This window comes from Myiozetetes cayanensis, unplaced genomic scaffold, assembly GCF_022539395.1.
Source record: "Myiozetetes cayanensis isolate MyiCay16 unplaced genomic scaffold, myiCay2020 scf5-8, whole genome shotgun sequence".
Lineage (NCBI taxonomy): Eukaryota > Metazoa > Chordata > Aves > Passeriformes > Tyrannidae > Myiozetetes > Myiozetetes cayanensis.
In genome coordinates this window covers 64,315,163-64,332,510 of record NW_026087742.1, presented here as the reverse complement: position 1 = coordinate 64,332,510, position 17,348 = coordinate 64,315,163, and positions in this window count along the sequence as shown.

Genomic DNA, 17,348 nt, shown 5'->3' with positions numbered 1-17,348 from the left:
AAAAAGGATATTGAAAGTAATTATGTGAAACAATAAATTTTGGATCTACAATAGAAGAGACTTTGCTTTTAACATAATTGAACTAATTTATGTCATGAAATTGGATTGACATATTTTGGAGTACACAACCGTAATTGCTTCTGTAAAAGTAAACAAACAAACAAACAACAAACCAAACAATCAAGCAAAAATAATTCCTAATCTACCCAAGCTGTCTGGTGAAAGAGAGAAGAGAGACCTAACAAATATGACTTATCTGAATGAGAACAAGAAAAGGGATTTGAGTTCTTAGAAAACTCAGAAAGCAGTCCTGAGTTCTCTGGACTGTACAACTCTGGATCAATTATCTTTGAGAATCAGAATGAGAATTGCTTGCATGACAAAAAAATATTAATATTATATGTTATGTTATTTATTCAAATTTCTCTACAGCCAGAGTAAATATTCAGGGAGTTCACACAAGAATTTTTTTTAAAAATAGAATTGTGTGCTTTTTTATGATTCTTGGTCATCTTATTAAACACCAGGCAAACATATTGCAAACCATTATCCTCTGTTTTTAATGAAAAAGAAATCCTGTAAAATACTTCTGAAACCTCAAGCCTAGATTTTTGTAATGCACTTTAAACTGTACACTACAGATTAAATTGAAATAGGAGGAAGTAACATTCTATAAATCTTCATCAGCAAACTCATGCCCAACTCTGACAGAAAACATATACTCTGTGAAAAAGTTTCTTCTTCCTCTCATGTCTTTGGACTCTTTCATTTCTTCCACTTTCTTCCATCACGTTGCCAGAATACTATTCCCAGAAACTGTGTGAAGTTCAAAAAGAGCCTTTAGAAGAAGCGAAGGAACATAACAATTGCTAAATCAAGTGTAAGTTTGGTTTTGTTGCTATCGTTTTGATTTTCTTTTACTTTACCTTCTTAACTATTTCTGTAGCATCACTCAATTTCTCTTGGCCAAAACTGGTCCATACATGATGCTCTGTGGGGTACATTACCAAGTTAGATTTCTATCCACCTAGATAGCTTTCTATCAAGGAGAAATAATATCACATGGAAGTCTAATTAGTCTGTGCTTCAATAATTTCTGTTGGACACAAACTTCACTGAATTTAAAGTAAGTGTATCTGACTTGTTTGACCAGTTGTTCTTTCTAGCATATATAAATCCAAATAGATAGATTAGCAAATTACATGTAAAGAAGGACTGACAAGGGAACGTAGTGCTTGCAGTACCATTCAACTTTCAAAGGCATGTGAGACTCAGACATCATATTTCCATCTGTCCATACAATACACTTAGTTCAGTTATGACCTAACACAACATTGAAGAATTCAGGTTGTGTACATACACAAACAGAATGCACAGGCAAATCAGAGACCTCTATAGGATTTGAATACACTATGGCAAGAATAACTTAGTACATAAAAAAATTCCTAACAAATAGGGACTAGCTAATGAAATATGTAAAATATTTAAAAAAAAAAAGTATCAGTAGAAGACAAGTGTCTTTAGGTATCTTATGCAGCTTTCACTTGAGAATGACACAGGGACTGTTATATCTGTCATGCCTGCCACATCACTTTGAATGGCAAATCAACTGTATGGTGCCAAATCTTACCATTGGCTATAATGTAAAGCACAGATTTAGCTTTCAAAACCACATGTAATATCTAAGTGCATTCAATTTTTAGTGTGTGCATTCTGGAGCTCATTCCCACCTTGCATGACACTACACCTACTCTATTGTATGTTCTTACCAATTTCTTTCTTCTGGCCACAGAACTATCCTTTAAAATCTGCCTTAATACTAAATGACATTTGAAAAAGGTCCTGAAGACAGTATAGGGGAACTAGAGATTATATAGACTATGCATTTGCTCTGCTTGTTAACAGCAAACCCAGAGAATTTAATGATGAGAAAACTTTTAGAGAAGGGTCAAGTTCTGGACAACAGTGTGTACAGAAAACCAGATCCACTGAAGTGCCACTTTCACTGCAAATATCTTTTGAAGTTTAGTGTGCAAATTTATAATAGTTAAATTAAGAAGTATGTTTAAGCTATATTTTCTTTCATAAATAATAAAATGTAACATAGCTAAAATATAATAATTTTAAATTCTCAAAGTAAAACTCCAGTAATTGGAGTTTTTCTTTATAGTTAAAATGAAAAGCATAGGAGGAATAATCAATACCTCTGAAAGCAGAATTGACTTTGAGTGCACTTTTTAAATTAACTTCTTAAATCACAGTTTGCTCTTAATAACATTTTAACATAATGAAATCTTTTATTTTGTTTGCAGTGTTCACAAATGTAGACTTTTTTTTAATTAGCTAAAATCTTTCATTCTCCTACTTGATGACAAATCTGCATACAGAAATCATAAATAAAATGGACTGCAAAATTGTCAGCCACAGCTTTGTAACAAACTTTTTCTTACTCAAACTTTAGAAGGATCATTTAAATGAAATCTAGAAGTCTAACAAAATCTGAAAAGAGAATTGAATTTTTTTTCTAATAAGAGAGATGTAAAAGTATATTTTTACAGTATGGTTAATTTTCAGTGAGAAGATAATGTCGAAGTTCATAAAGAAACAAGAAATAAGTAAAACATGACATATAATGATGATTCCCTAAATATGACAACAGCATAGAAGTAAATTTTTATTTAGGGCTACAGTACTTGAAAAAAGAATCAAACCCAGAAGGTTCTAATAGTTATTTGACATCTCTCAATGCCAAATACTATTAGTGGTGCTACTGGAAAAGTTAGCTGACTACAGGCATGTTAGGAAGGGGTGCACAAGAGTGATGGGTACTTCTTGCTCTTTGTGCTACAATCAACCTTTTATCATTGCCATTTTGGTCCCCTTAGTTACCTGTGTTAAAAGTATAATAAAAAGTCTGTACCTAAACTTTCCATAGATGTGAAAATTGGCTTTAAATAGCTGTAAACTTACATAAAAGGTGGAATCTTGTTAGGTCTGTGGCATGAGGCACAGCTTGGGGTGCAGAGGCAGTTAAGGCAGAGTCATCCAAGAAATGACTGAACTTCACAGGTAATTGGAAGGATAACTGGGGACCTTCAGGATGACAGTATCTCACAGGCGAGCAAGTAACAAGGTAACCACATCAGCAGTGACCTTCAAGGCTGAGGCTACATAAGGAACAGTCAAAGAAATACTCGATTTGGATAAGGATGTAGCAAAACCAGGATCAATAGGGGAGAATTAATTGAAGTCAGTTAAGAGGAGATTGGGGCATAGAAAGGGAGGTGGCAAAAAGAGAGTCAAGATACATGAAAAGCAGTAATAAGACATGTTAGTGTTGAAATCTGTGCTGTCTGGGTGTACTTTCTGGGCAGTCCTGCACTTGATCACTGTAGCCTAAATCAGGACTGTAGACAAAGCCTGTAGCTCTGAACATAACAAAGGAGTCAGCCCTGCAGGCAAGACACCTTAGATCAATTCTCTCCCTGGTTAACAGGAGCACACCTGGACAAGTAAATTAACAGTACCTCCAGATGAGGTCTCCCGACAGCATCCACATCTGTCCATCACTTCTAACAAGTATAAAATTTTGATACAAGCATTTTCATGCAGTTCACGCAACTCAGATTTCAGTTTTTTAGCTGTAGAAAAACTTCTAAATAAGAAAAAGGCATTCACTGGAAAACTAATATCAACATTTACTGATTTGGAGAGGTCAAAGCAAGTCTTTTCTTATTTTTTAAAATTTCTACTATTCATTGTTTAGGTTTTCTCCAAGCACTTGAATATATTCAATGAAAAAGTAAATTTATCAAAACTTGGAACATGCAATATTTCAAATTTCATACAGTAGAGGACAGAGGACAAAAGGGCTATGTGACCAAAGTATAGGATAATATTTAATTATTTTAAGACATGCAGAAGGAAGAGTTAATATGCAGGCAGATTTAAGAAAAAAAAAATACTGTATAATCTAGTGTAGTCTCAGGATAATGGATAACAGTTTTAAACATGTAGGCAAAGAACTCAGCTTTTTTCCAAGTGCGCATGAGTCATATCCATTAAAATTGTCATATTTCAGCAACTTTGTCATTCAGAGATAGTTTTCAAAAGTATCTTTGAAACAGTCCCTTCTGTTGTCAAGATGCCATGAAAGTTACAGTCTAAATGTCACTCTACAGTAGACTGCTGGAGATGTGGATGAGTTCATGAATAGTGGCAGTGACTTTGGAACTCGTAAGCAGATAGTGCTACACAAATTAATTCCTTGCCTTGCAGAAGTGCCTTGCTGCAACACTAGCCTACAGTTCTTGGAAAAAAAAAAAACAAAACACATGGGAAAACCCAGAAATCAATAAAAAATGACATGGACTTACATGTAGATAATGGTTTTTTTTTCCCCCCCCCAGCATATTCCATCAAATTTTGAGCTTTGCATTTGTATTTTAACAAAAGAAACATCCTAAATAGTTTATGATCCATTTAAAAAAAAGTTATATTCTACTGTAATTTGGTCAAAACCTCATGATGGGGCTTTCAGCTCTGAAACCCTTTAATGAAGATGCCTAACTCATATCCATATTGATCTACCTCAAATCCTGTAGACAACACTTTCAGTTAAATCCTTTTCTTAGCTGTGTTTTATATTTCTACTGTCTTTAGTCTTTCTGGCCTGTCAGGATTCTTTATGCAGGTGTGAGTCCTTATTTTCAAGCATATGATATATTTATGTATACTGCAGATGGAAGTAAGATGCTAATTTCACCTTAAAACTTATTGAATCTGGATACCTAATATAGGTACAGTACTAAGGATTATAAAATTTCTTTTATTTCTTCACTGCTTTGCTTATCAGTTGTATTGAAATGGAAAACATGAGGCAAATACAACATGTTATTACTTTCCATACAATTTACATTAATAAAAATGGATGCTTGGGATGTTTTCAGAAAATTTTATATTGCCAAATGCTAATAAATACTAATTTAAATTTAATCATGACAGTATTTCAGGTAAATCCCAACTAAAAGGAATATATTTTTCTATTGCCAAGAGATAAGTGGTGTTCAACAAAGTTCAAAGTATATCTAAAATTCAAATTTGATTTTGATCCACATTTCACTAAATAAATATTAAGAGGTATATGAGCCAGTTTATTCAAGAATAGCATACAGTCTACTTAGCAAGGAGACTTAATTAATGATTAAATGTTAGGTGCTTTGTGAGTCAGAACACCTGTAATTCCAAATTCCTTGATAGCAATATCAGGGGACAGCTATCTTTTGAGGGACAAAGATAAATATTCACAAAGTGTATTTAACATTGAGGAAGTTATTTTCATTTTAAGTTTTAGAAAATGAGTTATTTCTTTTAAAAATTAGAAATTATACCAATGTTAAGACTCTGAAGATAGATTTAAGATAAATATTGAACCTGAAATCCACATAGAATCATAGAATGGTTTGAGCTGGAAGGGACTTTATCTAGATCTTACCCCTCTGCCACAGGTAGGGAACCTTTCATTAGACCAGGTTGCTCAGAACCCCATCAAACCTGGCCTTGAACACTTCCAAGGATGGAGCATCCACGACATCTCTGGGAAACCTGTTCCTGTGCCTCACCACCTCACAGTAAAGAATTTTTTTCTGATATTTAATAAAAACCTGCCCTATTTCAGTTTGAAACCATTCTCTACTTGTTCTGTCACTACATGTTCTTGTAAAAAGCCCTTTTCCATCTTATAAGCTCCCTTCCAGTACTGGAAGACCACAATTAGGTCACCTTGAATCCTTCTCTTTTCCAGGCTGAACAAACCCAATTCTATCAGCCCTTCATTGTAGGAGAGATACTCCATCCCTCTAATCACCTTGGTGGCCTCCTCTGGACTCACTCCAAGGAGTCAGTGTCTTTCCTGTGCTGAGGGCCCCAGAGCTGGATGCAGTACTTGAGATGGGGTCTCAACAGAGCAGAGTAGAGGGGCAGAATCACCTTCCTTGACCTGCTGGCCACACTGCTTTTGATGTAGCCCAGGATGCCTTTCTGGACTACAAGTGCTCATTGCTGGGTCATGTCCGGCCTATCATTCACCACCACCCCCAAGTCCTTCTCGGCAGGGCTGCTCTTGATCTGTTCATCCCCCAGCCTGGACTGATACCAGGGGTTTGCCTCCACCCAGGACCAGCACCTTTCACCTAACACTGGTCCCACTACGGACCCCTGAGGGACACCAGTTGTCACTAATAGTCCAATCAAATCCATTTAGAGAGAAGGGTGTTGTGGGGGACTATGTCAAAGGCTTTAAAGAAGTCCAGACAAATGACATGTGTAGCACTTCCCTTGTCCACTCCACTGTGAATGCCACTAGCTTGGTTAGGCAGGGCTTGCCCTTCGTGATGTCAAGGGCATGTTTTATTAGACTTGAATGTGTTATCTCTAAAAGTTTTAATTACTTCAGCTGGTAATTATTACAATTTTATTAAAATAAAAGTGATGCTTCCTGTGGAAATGTACGCACAAAAAACTACAGTTTAGTAGTGTAACCCTTGATCAACAGGTTCAACTGTTTGTAATACAGAGTTTAGTTTCCTGTAGCACAGCTGTGTGACTTTAGCACCATTTTGCTGAGAAATCTATTTTAAGTGTGGGACAGTAAGTGGTCTAAAGTCACTAAATAGTGTGGGGGAGAAAGAGGTATTGCTGTTGAGACAGTGACAATCATCAGCAGGTCAGAGATTCAGTAAGAAAAATCCTGACATTATTAGGTATAAAAAAATTCAAGAAAGAAATTCAACAACAGCAAGAAGAACAAGGAGGCTCTTCCACATCTGATCAGTATTAGAGATGGTGAGCATATTAATGCTTTGCATGGTAGCTTCTTGGCTGCAGCTATCTACCACACGTATTAGCCAACAAAAAATTGATTTTCACTCCTAATTTGTTTAAATCTTACTAACAATATTTTCCTTTATAATAAAAGAAGCTCAAATGAAGTCACCCAGAAAAGGAGGGTTACCCTTGGGACAGTAAGGTCAACCAAGCCTTCACAATATTTATGCTAAGGACAACTGAAAGCAATCTACAAACAAAAATGAAAACTGGTTAAGAGATTCTATTTGTGATAATTGCAGTTTAAGATAATTTCAGCTATAGAAAACATTTTGATTGAAGCATTATTACAATGTGATTTGTCACTGAAAAGAGTTTTAAGTTCTTGAATATCGGTTGGTGTAATGGTAACAAATTTTAATCTGGAGTAATTTTGAGTATGCTTCTGTTTTGTTTTAGGTCTGCAGTTTGTTTAGATGTATCCTAAAATTTAAAATTAAATGATAATGGTATAATTGATTTTGTTTGAATTGTGTCTTTATGCCTCATTAAACTACATTTCATAAACTTAACTGCTACTGTGTTATGAAGAGAAGACAAAACAAATTTATTAAATACAACTCACTAGCACTTTTTAAAGAATATCTCTTATCTTTCTGCAAGCTTTCATACTTGTGAGGATCAAAAATGTTGGTCTTTATTTTTTAAATTACTCAGAATGTCTATAGTATACTCATGTCAATCACAATACTGTTAAAATATGGATATCTGAGTGTAGTTACTTTTCATTCACTTTCCCTTTTCACATTCATATATGTCAGTAATGTATTGACATTGAGGTATTGCAAAATACATACTGATAGCCTAGGCAAAGTTTACACAGTAACCCCCTTACCATTTTCCACTTCTTCACATAAATTCGTACACTAATATGGTTTTGGTTTAAAAGAATACTGTCTCTTCAAATAGATAAAACAGAAATTTCTTTGTAGCCAAATCTATCCATTTTTGCCTGTCATTCATATGATTGTAGGCCACAGCTTTCTGTGAGGACAATCAGTGGTAAAAGTAATATTGAGAAAAAGATAAAAAGAGCATCCAGACTTTCAGGATAAATAAATGCGTTATGAACTAACACAATATAACTTCAAAATCTTTTCTCCAAATTTAAAATTTTATTCAGATTTTGTACACTGTAAACATTAAACTTGGAATTCTACCTAAGATAGTACTTACCTTGAACATTATCAGAGACTCATGCTTAGCTTTAAACCTAAATGAGAAGAATAGGAACCAAATAATTAAGTTGATTTTCATATTTAGCAAAACAGTAGAGGAATGTAAATTTTAAAATTAAGAAGAAAAACTCCTTGATTAAATTTAAAAATTGCAACTCTAAGAAAAAAAAGCCGCTGTTCACCTGAAAATTATTCTCTTGTTTTGAAATGAATGCAAACAAATCAACCCCCCAAACCAAACATGTTTTGTTCTAGCAAAGTTAGCAATATTGCTTAAGTAATCATATTTGTCTGTGCATTTTCAGAATTTTAACATCAAGTAAAATGGATTAGAAATGCTTGTTATTTCTTCTACCTAATTACCTTCAATGTACAACTGAACCAAAGCATTATCATATGAAATGAAAAAAAAAAAATCATAAACCTGAAACTTTGGAAACAATTACTTTTCTTTACCTCTGACACGTGCATTTTAGATGTTTAACTAACAGCTCTTCACCTTTGTCTCCTATCACAATTAACAGTGATAAGATTGGTTAATATCAACTCACACAGATGTTTGAGATAGCTACAACTGGCCAACCTTTGGAGATGCTGTCTTCCTCCCACTCATTATGAAGAAAACTCATAGTGATCAGTACAGGCGCGATCAGAATGTAACCAGCTGCATACCTGAACAATAATATAGAAGAAGAGAAAAGTCTTTCCTTAGGGAAAAGTTAGGGGGCTCAATTGCACTCATGGATAAAAGAGAACAAGGCACAGATTTTTTACTCCTGAATGTTTAAAATGTTTAAGTGCTAAATTACTACTGGTTCCTTTTTGCACAACTGTTACTAGTTATCCCCAAGACTAATCTGTCATTAAAACGGTTAAGCAGCTTTTTTTTTCCATTTAGTCACTGGGCTAGCATTCATTTCCTTCATTTATTGCCTTCAGTAAGTTAAAAGGATAGGCAAGAAAGAGCTGAGTCATTACTTAACGGGCACCAAACACTACTGACTGGGAAAGATGAAGTGTTTACATTTCTCCTGCTTTAGTTTTCATTAAGGAGGCTATGGATTAATGGACATCACACCAAGACAGAATAAGAAAAAAAGTTACCTAGATACATGAAATTTCATCAAGTTGATGAAATTTTCTGAAGAAGAGTTAGAAAAAGGGCTGAGGAAATCTTGTGTTAGCATTACATTTGAAAACACAAGGAGAATAAATAAAGAATATGTTAGAACAAATATATGGCAAATCAAAAGGTGTTTATTGTCAGCCAATAAATTACACCGTAACAAATTTCATTCAACCAGGTACCCCATCTCATTAGTATGTTTGAAATATTAGGGTATGTCAGATAGTGCCTGGTACTATTTTCTTAAATGACCTAGAAAATTACACCCAGGAAAAATCTGCTGCAAGGAGAGTATATAAATGGTTGGAAAACTGTACTCCACTGCTATTCATTGCACGCAGTAGCACAAGAAAAAATGTTGAGATTGCTTACATATGTATTTCTCTTTACTTCACTACTGTTCAATAAATTTATCATTTCATAACAGAAAATACAGTACACTGTTCAATTTGCAGATTACTTCAGACTGGACTACGCTTTGGAGACCACATTAAAATTCAAACAGTCTCGAGAAACTGTAGTTGTTTATCTTTGAAAAAAACTGCAAACAGAATGGTTGCTGACAGTAATGCACTTTTAGCTTAAAAGAATATGAAAGATTGTTGTTGCCTTCACTTGAAAACTACATCCTGGTAGTCGAATGAATATTTGGGGCAAATAAGAAAATTGTCTAAAAGTTTACCATAATGATTCTATTAATCTGTATTTTCTTTAGTCCCCTCCTTTAGATCAGCAAAATTAACAAGCTTTCTCTTTCTAAGTTTTGTAGGTAGAAGTACTTTGTACTGCTTATATAACTCCTACTGGACAAGTAACACATCTTCTGGCCACCATAGCATCCTAATTACTGACCTTCTTTGTTAATTATGGCTCCTTATGAGTTATATGCTGTAGCAAAACTCAAGTTATACCAAAAAAAAAGAAAATTATTTCAGTCATTATTTATACACTTGCAGCTACAAACGAAGTATTGTGTCTCAATTTTAATTCTAAATTAACTTATATGAAACATTATGTAACTGCTAAAACATACTGGAATAGATTGGGAAAAAATACAGACTTCCCATCACAAGCATTTTTTACAAAACCAGAAAAATATGTCAGCTACGATTCATTCATTCAATTTTGAGGAGAAAGGTTTGGATTAAATATTTTTTTAGTCAATCTCTACTTTTAAGATTCTAACTCTAATTATGCAGCGAAATTTATGTCTAGGCTTTTCTTGACAAAGTGACTATATCAAAACATGAAGCTAGAACATACTTGCCAGAAGTTATGGTCTTAGGACACTGAAATCTATGACATTCTACCACTATAAAAAACTGTGGCCAAGGGACTAAAAATATAGTGTAGTTTGTTATGTAAAATCAGAGAAAACACAGCAGGAAAACAATTCTGCAAACAAAAATAATCATATATATGTGAAACCTCATATATATAGTAACATAAAATATTTTTACTGCTTAATTAATTCTGTGTGAATGAAATGTAGAGAAATTTTTAGATTATTTGATTTTATCTTGACTCAGCTTAATTACAGAATTTTGCTCATACTTTTCAAAGTAAAAAATACAGATTCATTTTTAATAATAATAGAAGTTAATTGTTCTTCTTACTTCAAAATATTTTACTCTAATTGCAGGTTGCAGTGGGAAAATGTTCATTTAGAAATGCATATAACAATCATGCTGTTGGATGGTAGCATTTTGCTCTTCATTTTATTTCTGAAATAGCAAAAACTTTAATATAAAATTATATGATGATTACACTTGATATTACAAATGTTAATCTGAGCAACTACATTATATTCATCTATGTATTCCTCAAATTAAAACTTTAGTTATATATAAATGTAATGCAGTTGGTATTCACTAGTCTGTACTTATCTATTTTTCTACTCAGATTACAAAGACTGCAATTTAGATGGTAAATAATATTATCAGAGAAAATTCTTTAAAATCATCCAATATCCTGTTATTTAGACAAAGCATTTTTCTAAATGCATTTCCTATAAAAGTTTTCCTATAAAATAAAACAATAAAGAAAATAATGTCAGATTTATAAAAAAAGGAAAAATTTCTTTTAAAACAACCTATCCACAGAGGGACATTACAAAGTATCTCCTAAAAGTTTTTCAAGGGTGAAATCCCCAGGAATTTTATTTTTTTTAACTTCAAAAGAAACTATAAGATGAAATATAAGCATTATAAGGTCATGTCTAGAGCAGTAAACAAAATATCCCCGTGCCTGTCCTCTGCTCTGTTCAGCCTCTGGGACTGAGGCCAAATGGCATGGCACAGTTTGCCTCCATATGGCTAAATGCTTCTATCCTCCAAAATGCTGGCGATATCCAAAGTGCCTATTGAACATGTTTCCTGACTTAAGCTTACTCTGAACGAGTTTGTGACATGTTAGTCTGTGCAATCCAAAACCATTTTAAGACCGTGATGCCTTATCAGTATTGACCATCTCATGCCAGCTACATTGGCTCTGTTTAATTTAATTAGGTCTACTATAATTTACTACTACACGTGTAGTGGTAAAATCCTAGCAATTTCTTTTTTATATAGCCTGTTTTGCAAACCACCAGTTTCTCTATTACTGTGATTTCCTAATATATAGTATTTGAAGGAGGTTTTTAATTCAGATTGAAAAACAAACATTGAATAAAATATCAGCAGGAAACTGCATATTTTTTGAACAGAACGTGAAAGAAAATCAGTTCTAAGTAGATTCTGAGTCACAGAAAAATGACAGCAACTATTAGTGAACCTAGCTAAGAAAAAACACCCTATTTACTTTGCATCACCAGAATTTCCACAGAGACTGATGTCATTCATAGAAGCACTGTTAAAAGTGTTGGGTTTAGATCAAAAGAAAACAATATAGTGATTTTAATAAGAAATTCTACCACTTGAAATAGATAGTGACAGCATCTATGTGAATGAACAAGTGGTACAGATGAGTGGCTTTCAAATGCCAAGGTCTCAGGATATTATGTGGAGCATGGCATAGAAGGAGAAAGGTGTACACTCTGTCAAACCTATACTAGATGGATTTCAGCTGTTTCTCTTGACCATAACACGGGAGAGAAGCCATGGCACTTTTTTCAAATAAGGTTGATCTGTGGCCAGCTCAGGAACTGCAGATAATAACTACATATATCTCAAGAAAACTGACAACTCTTACAAATAGGGAAACTTTTTGAAAAAATTATTTCTATGGTGGCATAATTTCACGTTGCACAGAATCACAGAATATGCCGAGTTGGAAGGGACCCACAAGAATTGTCAAGATCAACTCCTAGCCCTGCACTGGACCATCCACAAGAGTCACACCAGGTGCCTGAGAGTATCGCCCAAACACTTCTTGAACTCTGTCAGGCTTGGCGCTGTGACCACTTCTCTGGGGAGCCTGATCCAATACCCAACCATCCTCTGAGTACAGAACTTTTTTCTAACATCAAAACTAAAGCTCCTCTGACAAAACTTCCCTCAGGTCCTGTCGCTGGTCACCAGAGAGATCAATGCCTGTCCCTCTTCTTCCCCTCACAAAGAAGTTGTAGACTGCGATGAAGTCTCCTCTCAGTTTCTTCTCCTACAGGCTGAACAAAACAAGTGACCTCAGCTGCTCCTCCTACGTCTTCCCCTCAAGGCCCTTCACCATCTTTATTGCCCTGCTTTGGATATTCTCTAAGAGCTTAATATTTTTCTCATACTGTGGTGCCCAAAACTGCACACAGTATTTAAGGTGAGGCTGCACCAATGCAGAGCAGAGCAGGATAATTCCCTCCCTCGACTGGCTGGTGATGCTTTGTCTGATGGCTCCCAGGACAGGGTTGTCCCTCCTGGCTGCCAGGGCACTGCTGACTCAGATTCAGTTTGCTGTTGACCAGAACCCCCAGGCCCCTTTCCGTGGCACTGCTTTCCAGCATCTCATTCCCCAGTCTGTACGAACATCCAGGGTTGCCCCATCCCAGGTGCAGAATCCAGCACTTTCCCTTGTTGAACTTCATATGGTTGGTGATTGCTCAGTCCTCTAATTCACTGAGGTCTCTCTGCAGGACCTCCCTGCCTTCAAGGGAGTCAACAGCTCCTCCCAGTTTTGTGTCATTTGCAGACTTGCTTTATTTATGAAGATGTTGAAGAGCACAGGCCCCAAGATGGAGCCCTGTGGAATCCCACTAGGGAGAGGTTGCCAGTCTGATGTCCCTCCATTTACTATTATCCTCTGTGCTTGACCCATAAGCAAATTGCTCACCCACATGGTGTGTTTATCCAGCTGTGTGCTGGATAGACATGTTCTCTAACCTTAGTTTACTTGTGAATCTTTAATCATGACAAATCATGTATCATTCATACTTAAGTGAAATTCCCTGACCATTTAAAAACTCCTTTAGAGTGTGTTTATTTAACTGTTGTGATCATAATGAAATGGATTAAGAAATGACCATCCTCCAGGCTAATATAAGTGGCTGTGCTATTCTAGGCTCCTGTAATGCAGAGTAAAATGTACCTGTTCAAATCACCACCAGGGCAATTCATATATCATTACTTTACCCAGCACTACTAAGGTGGCGTTCAACAACAACTATGGAGAAGTAATTTTTGTTACCACCTGAAATAAATGTAGCTGGTTATGTCACCACATTTTCAGAAACCTAGCCTGTGCTGTGCTAGCTCATTTTTAAGAAATAACACCATTTAACCTTTTAACTTATCGAAGGCAAAATCATTCTCAAAAGTTCAATTTCAGTTGAAAACTCGCTACAAAAAAACATACATAAACACTGACAGGTGAATCAGGTCCAATTTACTGTTTGCCTGGTTTTGTTATTCCTTTCTTTCCATTAGAAAACAATCACAGGTAGTAAGTGTGGGCATATCTATAGTATTTTAAATATGTTATTATGAGACGAAAATCATTTTAACAAGTTGAAACTCCCTGACTTACAGCAATGCCACAGTATTATATGTATACATTATAAAAACCGTAACTGTTTAATTTCCCCCATACCATCTATTCCCAATGTTTCTCAGTTTATCAAAACAGACTTAGAATATATCTACACGTCATAAAGCTTGTTCAAAGGCTTTGTACATACCAAAATTTTAAAGAATAATTCTAAAGCATTATTTGCTTATCATTTAGCACACTGACACTTTCAGCACTAAGTTCTGAGGTCAACAGATGTTCAGTTCCAACAACTTCTTTCTATACTTAATTTAGCTTAAGTATTATATAGTTCTTTTTAACATCTTTTAAGCAGTTCTTTTAAGCATCTTGTAGTTCTTTTAAGCATCTGTTTAGTACTTTCCGATTCTAGCTTCTGAATGTATAATTTATCACCCACAAAATAAGCATCTTTATAGCTGAAGTGCATGTTCATTCATTCATGTGAGAATTCCGACATTCAAGTAAGAATTGTTTTAAACCCACTTTAAAATCATTCATTCTAGTACCATCCTTATCCAAAGCATAGTGCTGTCTCATTTTTTGTGTTTTTACTCTCATCCAAATTTAGTGTCTTCTGGATTAAAAATATGTAACAGGATAAAATTCAGTAACAAAACTACCCCTTATCCTTTTAATTTGCTGAGAGGTATGTCTCATCTCTGACTGGTAACTATCATTACATAGTAAGCATGAATGCTCATCACCCTCAGAATTGTTGTATATCTTTTGACTTTATTAATGTGTAGATTCACATAGACTAGGACTGCTCGGGTTTCTTTGCATGATGGTTCCTCTGTTGCTTGTTTTATCAATCAATAACTGCAACTACAACTTAACCTCATTTCTTATTCACCAGTTCTCCCTAGGGTACAATATGTAAACACTTGTCTAAAAATAAACAATACTCCAAAGTTTTGCAACGGAAAGGAGGAAAAAAGAGGGTTAATAAAATCTGAGTAGTTTGCATACACACTTCAAAGTTCTTCTCTTTGGAAGTTCTCTTTATTATTTGAAGATTTATTAAAAGGATGTATATCCCTAGGCCATTTTTCCTACAAAACATGAGCATGATACTTCCTTAGGGACATGACTATGTGAATTTATTTCATTTGAAGAACATTAGAAAGACAAAAACACAAAGAGAAAGTGTCAGGCATCTGACTCATAACAGGGACATGAAGATCAACCACTTTCATTCTGTTTGCCTGACTAATAGGAGAAGAAAAAAGAGCCATGAATACTTTTGAGCAAAATCTGTAAAGTTATTCAAGATTTGAGTGGCAATGCGTAATCTGGGGAAACCACATCAGGTGACGAAGTTCAGAAACATGCTGTTTCTGTTTTGTTTTTATTTAATAAACAAATTTATTTAATAAACAAATTTATTTAATAAAAATAAAATGTGATATACCGTGTACAAGCAACAGACATGAGGAAGTTTACCTATGATTATTATAATTTGGGCTGTAGTTCAAGGAACATATAGGGTATGGGTAGAAGGTATGGATGTTAGACATTGAAGTATTTCCCTCTGAAAACTTGAAAAACATCTGTAATTTCATAGTTTCATTCATATGTTTATGTCAACCCCATATGAGTAGGTAAAGACATATCCCACTAGTAAACTAACTATTTTATTTAATTCCTATGAGTAAGGCCCCTGGAGTTCCAGTAGAGAACCGTTTTTTCTCCTCCTCGCTGGAGAAGTCTAGACAATGTACAGAATAAAGTTAATCTTTTTATGAACAAGAAGTTTCAACTAAAATGCAAAGGCATTTTGTGTTCTTATCATGCAGTAATCTAGAATATGTTCTTTGCCTCAGTGACATATCAAAAGTACTCACAGGGAAACATGAAGATAAGAAACTGTGAAAGCCTAACTAAATCAAACTGTTTAATTCTTTTACTTAAAGCTCAGGAAACCAATTTAATAATTAACTATATATACTGACAATGGCTACTTCTTTGGTGTAGCTTTTTTTTAGGGCTAACTCTTGTTTACTTTGCATTGAAAAAATAATTATGAATGTGATATGAACTAAGATAATCAAGGCAGTTTTTCAGACTTCATTTTATGATACTCAAGTGTTCATGTATCTTCATGTAGGAAAAATAAGGTATACATACCAAATACGTACGTCTTACTGCAAAAAATATTTATGTACTACAATATGAAAGAATCAAGTAATGTTAAAAAGTACGTCAATGACTATACATGACCTACTGAAGAACTGATATTTTAATTGGAAAAAAAAAAAATTCAAGACTTTATTTCAGTTACTGACATAACTCAAATAAAAACATATGAATAAGAAATAACCTAAAATATTCTTTACCTTTCTTCTCCATAATTGCTTGATAGCTTGTACTGGATGGAAGGGAGATAAAAAACCTGAATCAACTTCTTGGGTGATACTGTTACATATATTTACTGAGTGACCTCTGAAGTAGGTTTTGTTGGAATGTACTGTCATTTATATTTATCTATGTAGCTGAGGCAAAGACAGAACATCTAACTTATCAACTGTTCACATCAAATGATCAATTTAAATATTAATGCAGATTTTAAAATTAGTAATATTTATTATATGGCAAGGAAATGATGCAATTATCCTCAAATCAGATAATATACCTGCATTGTCCTAATCAGCCAGGAGTATTAAATGAAGAAGAGATAGCATACTGTCTATGTATTCATTGATTAAAACTATTTTATATGTACATATACGCATCTTTTAGAGCTTTTAACTAGACATTAAGTAACCAGTATTCACTATTGATGATTTCATATATATCATCATAAGAGATGCATTTCTAGAGTCTCAGAAATGATGAAAGTTTCATCTGTCCTATTCTACATGAAGATTTTTAGGCTTTTCTTCCTGCTGCTCGTCTCAGCAGTACATACTCAGATCAGTTCCTGGATAAAAATGAGCTGTCTCTTCTGTTTGTTTTAGAATGGTTTTTGTCTTTTTTTATCACTGAATACAGAGAGCAAAGTTGAGGCACCAAAGAGTTTTCAGTCCAGCTGCTGTGGAATAAATCAATATTTAAAATGCACAGTAGCGATTTTTCTTCCTTTGAAAGTAGGACTTGGTGCCCTGAATTCTTGTAGTGTTAAATCCAGAACTTTATCAATGTTAAACACAAACCCTAATATTAGTTTATACTCAGAAGCACTACTTCACAGAAAAACTAAACAG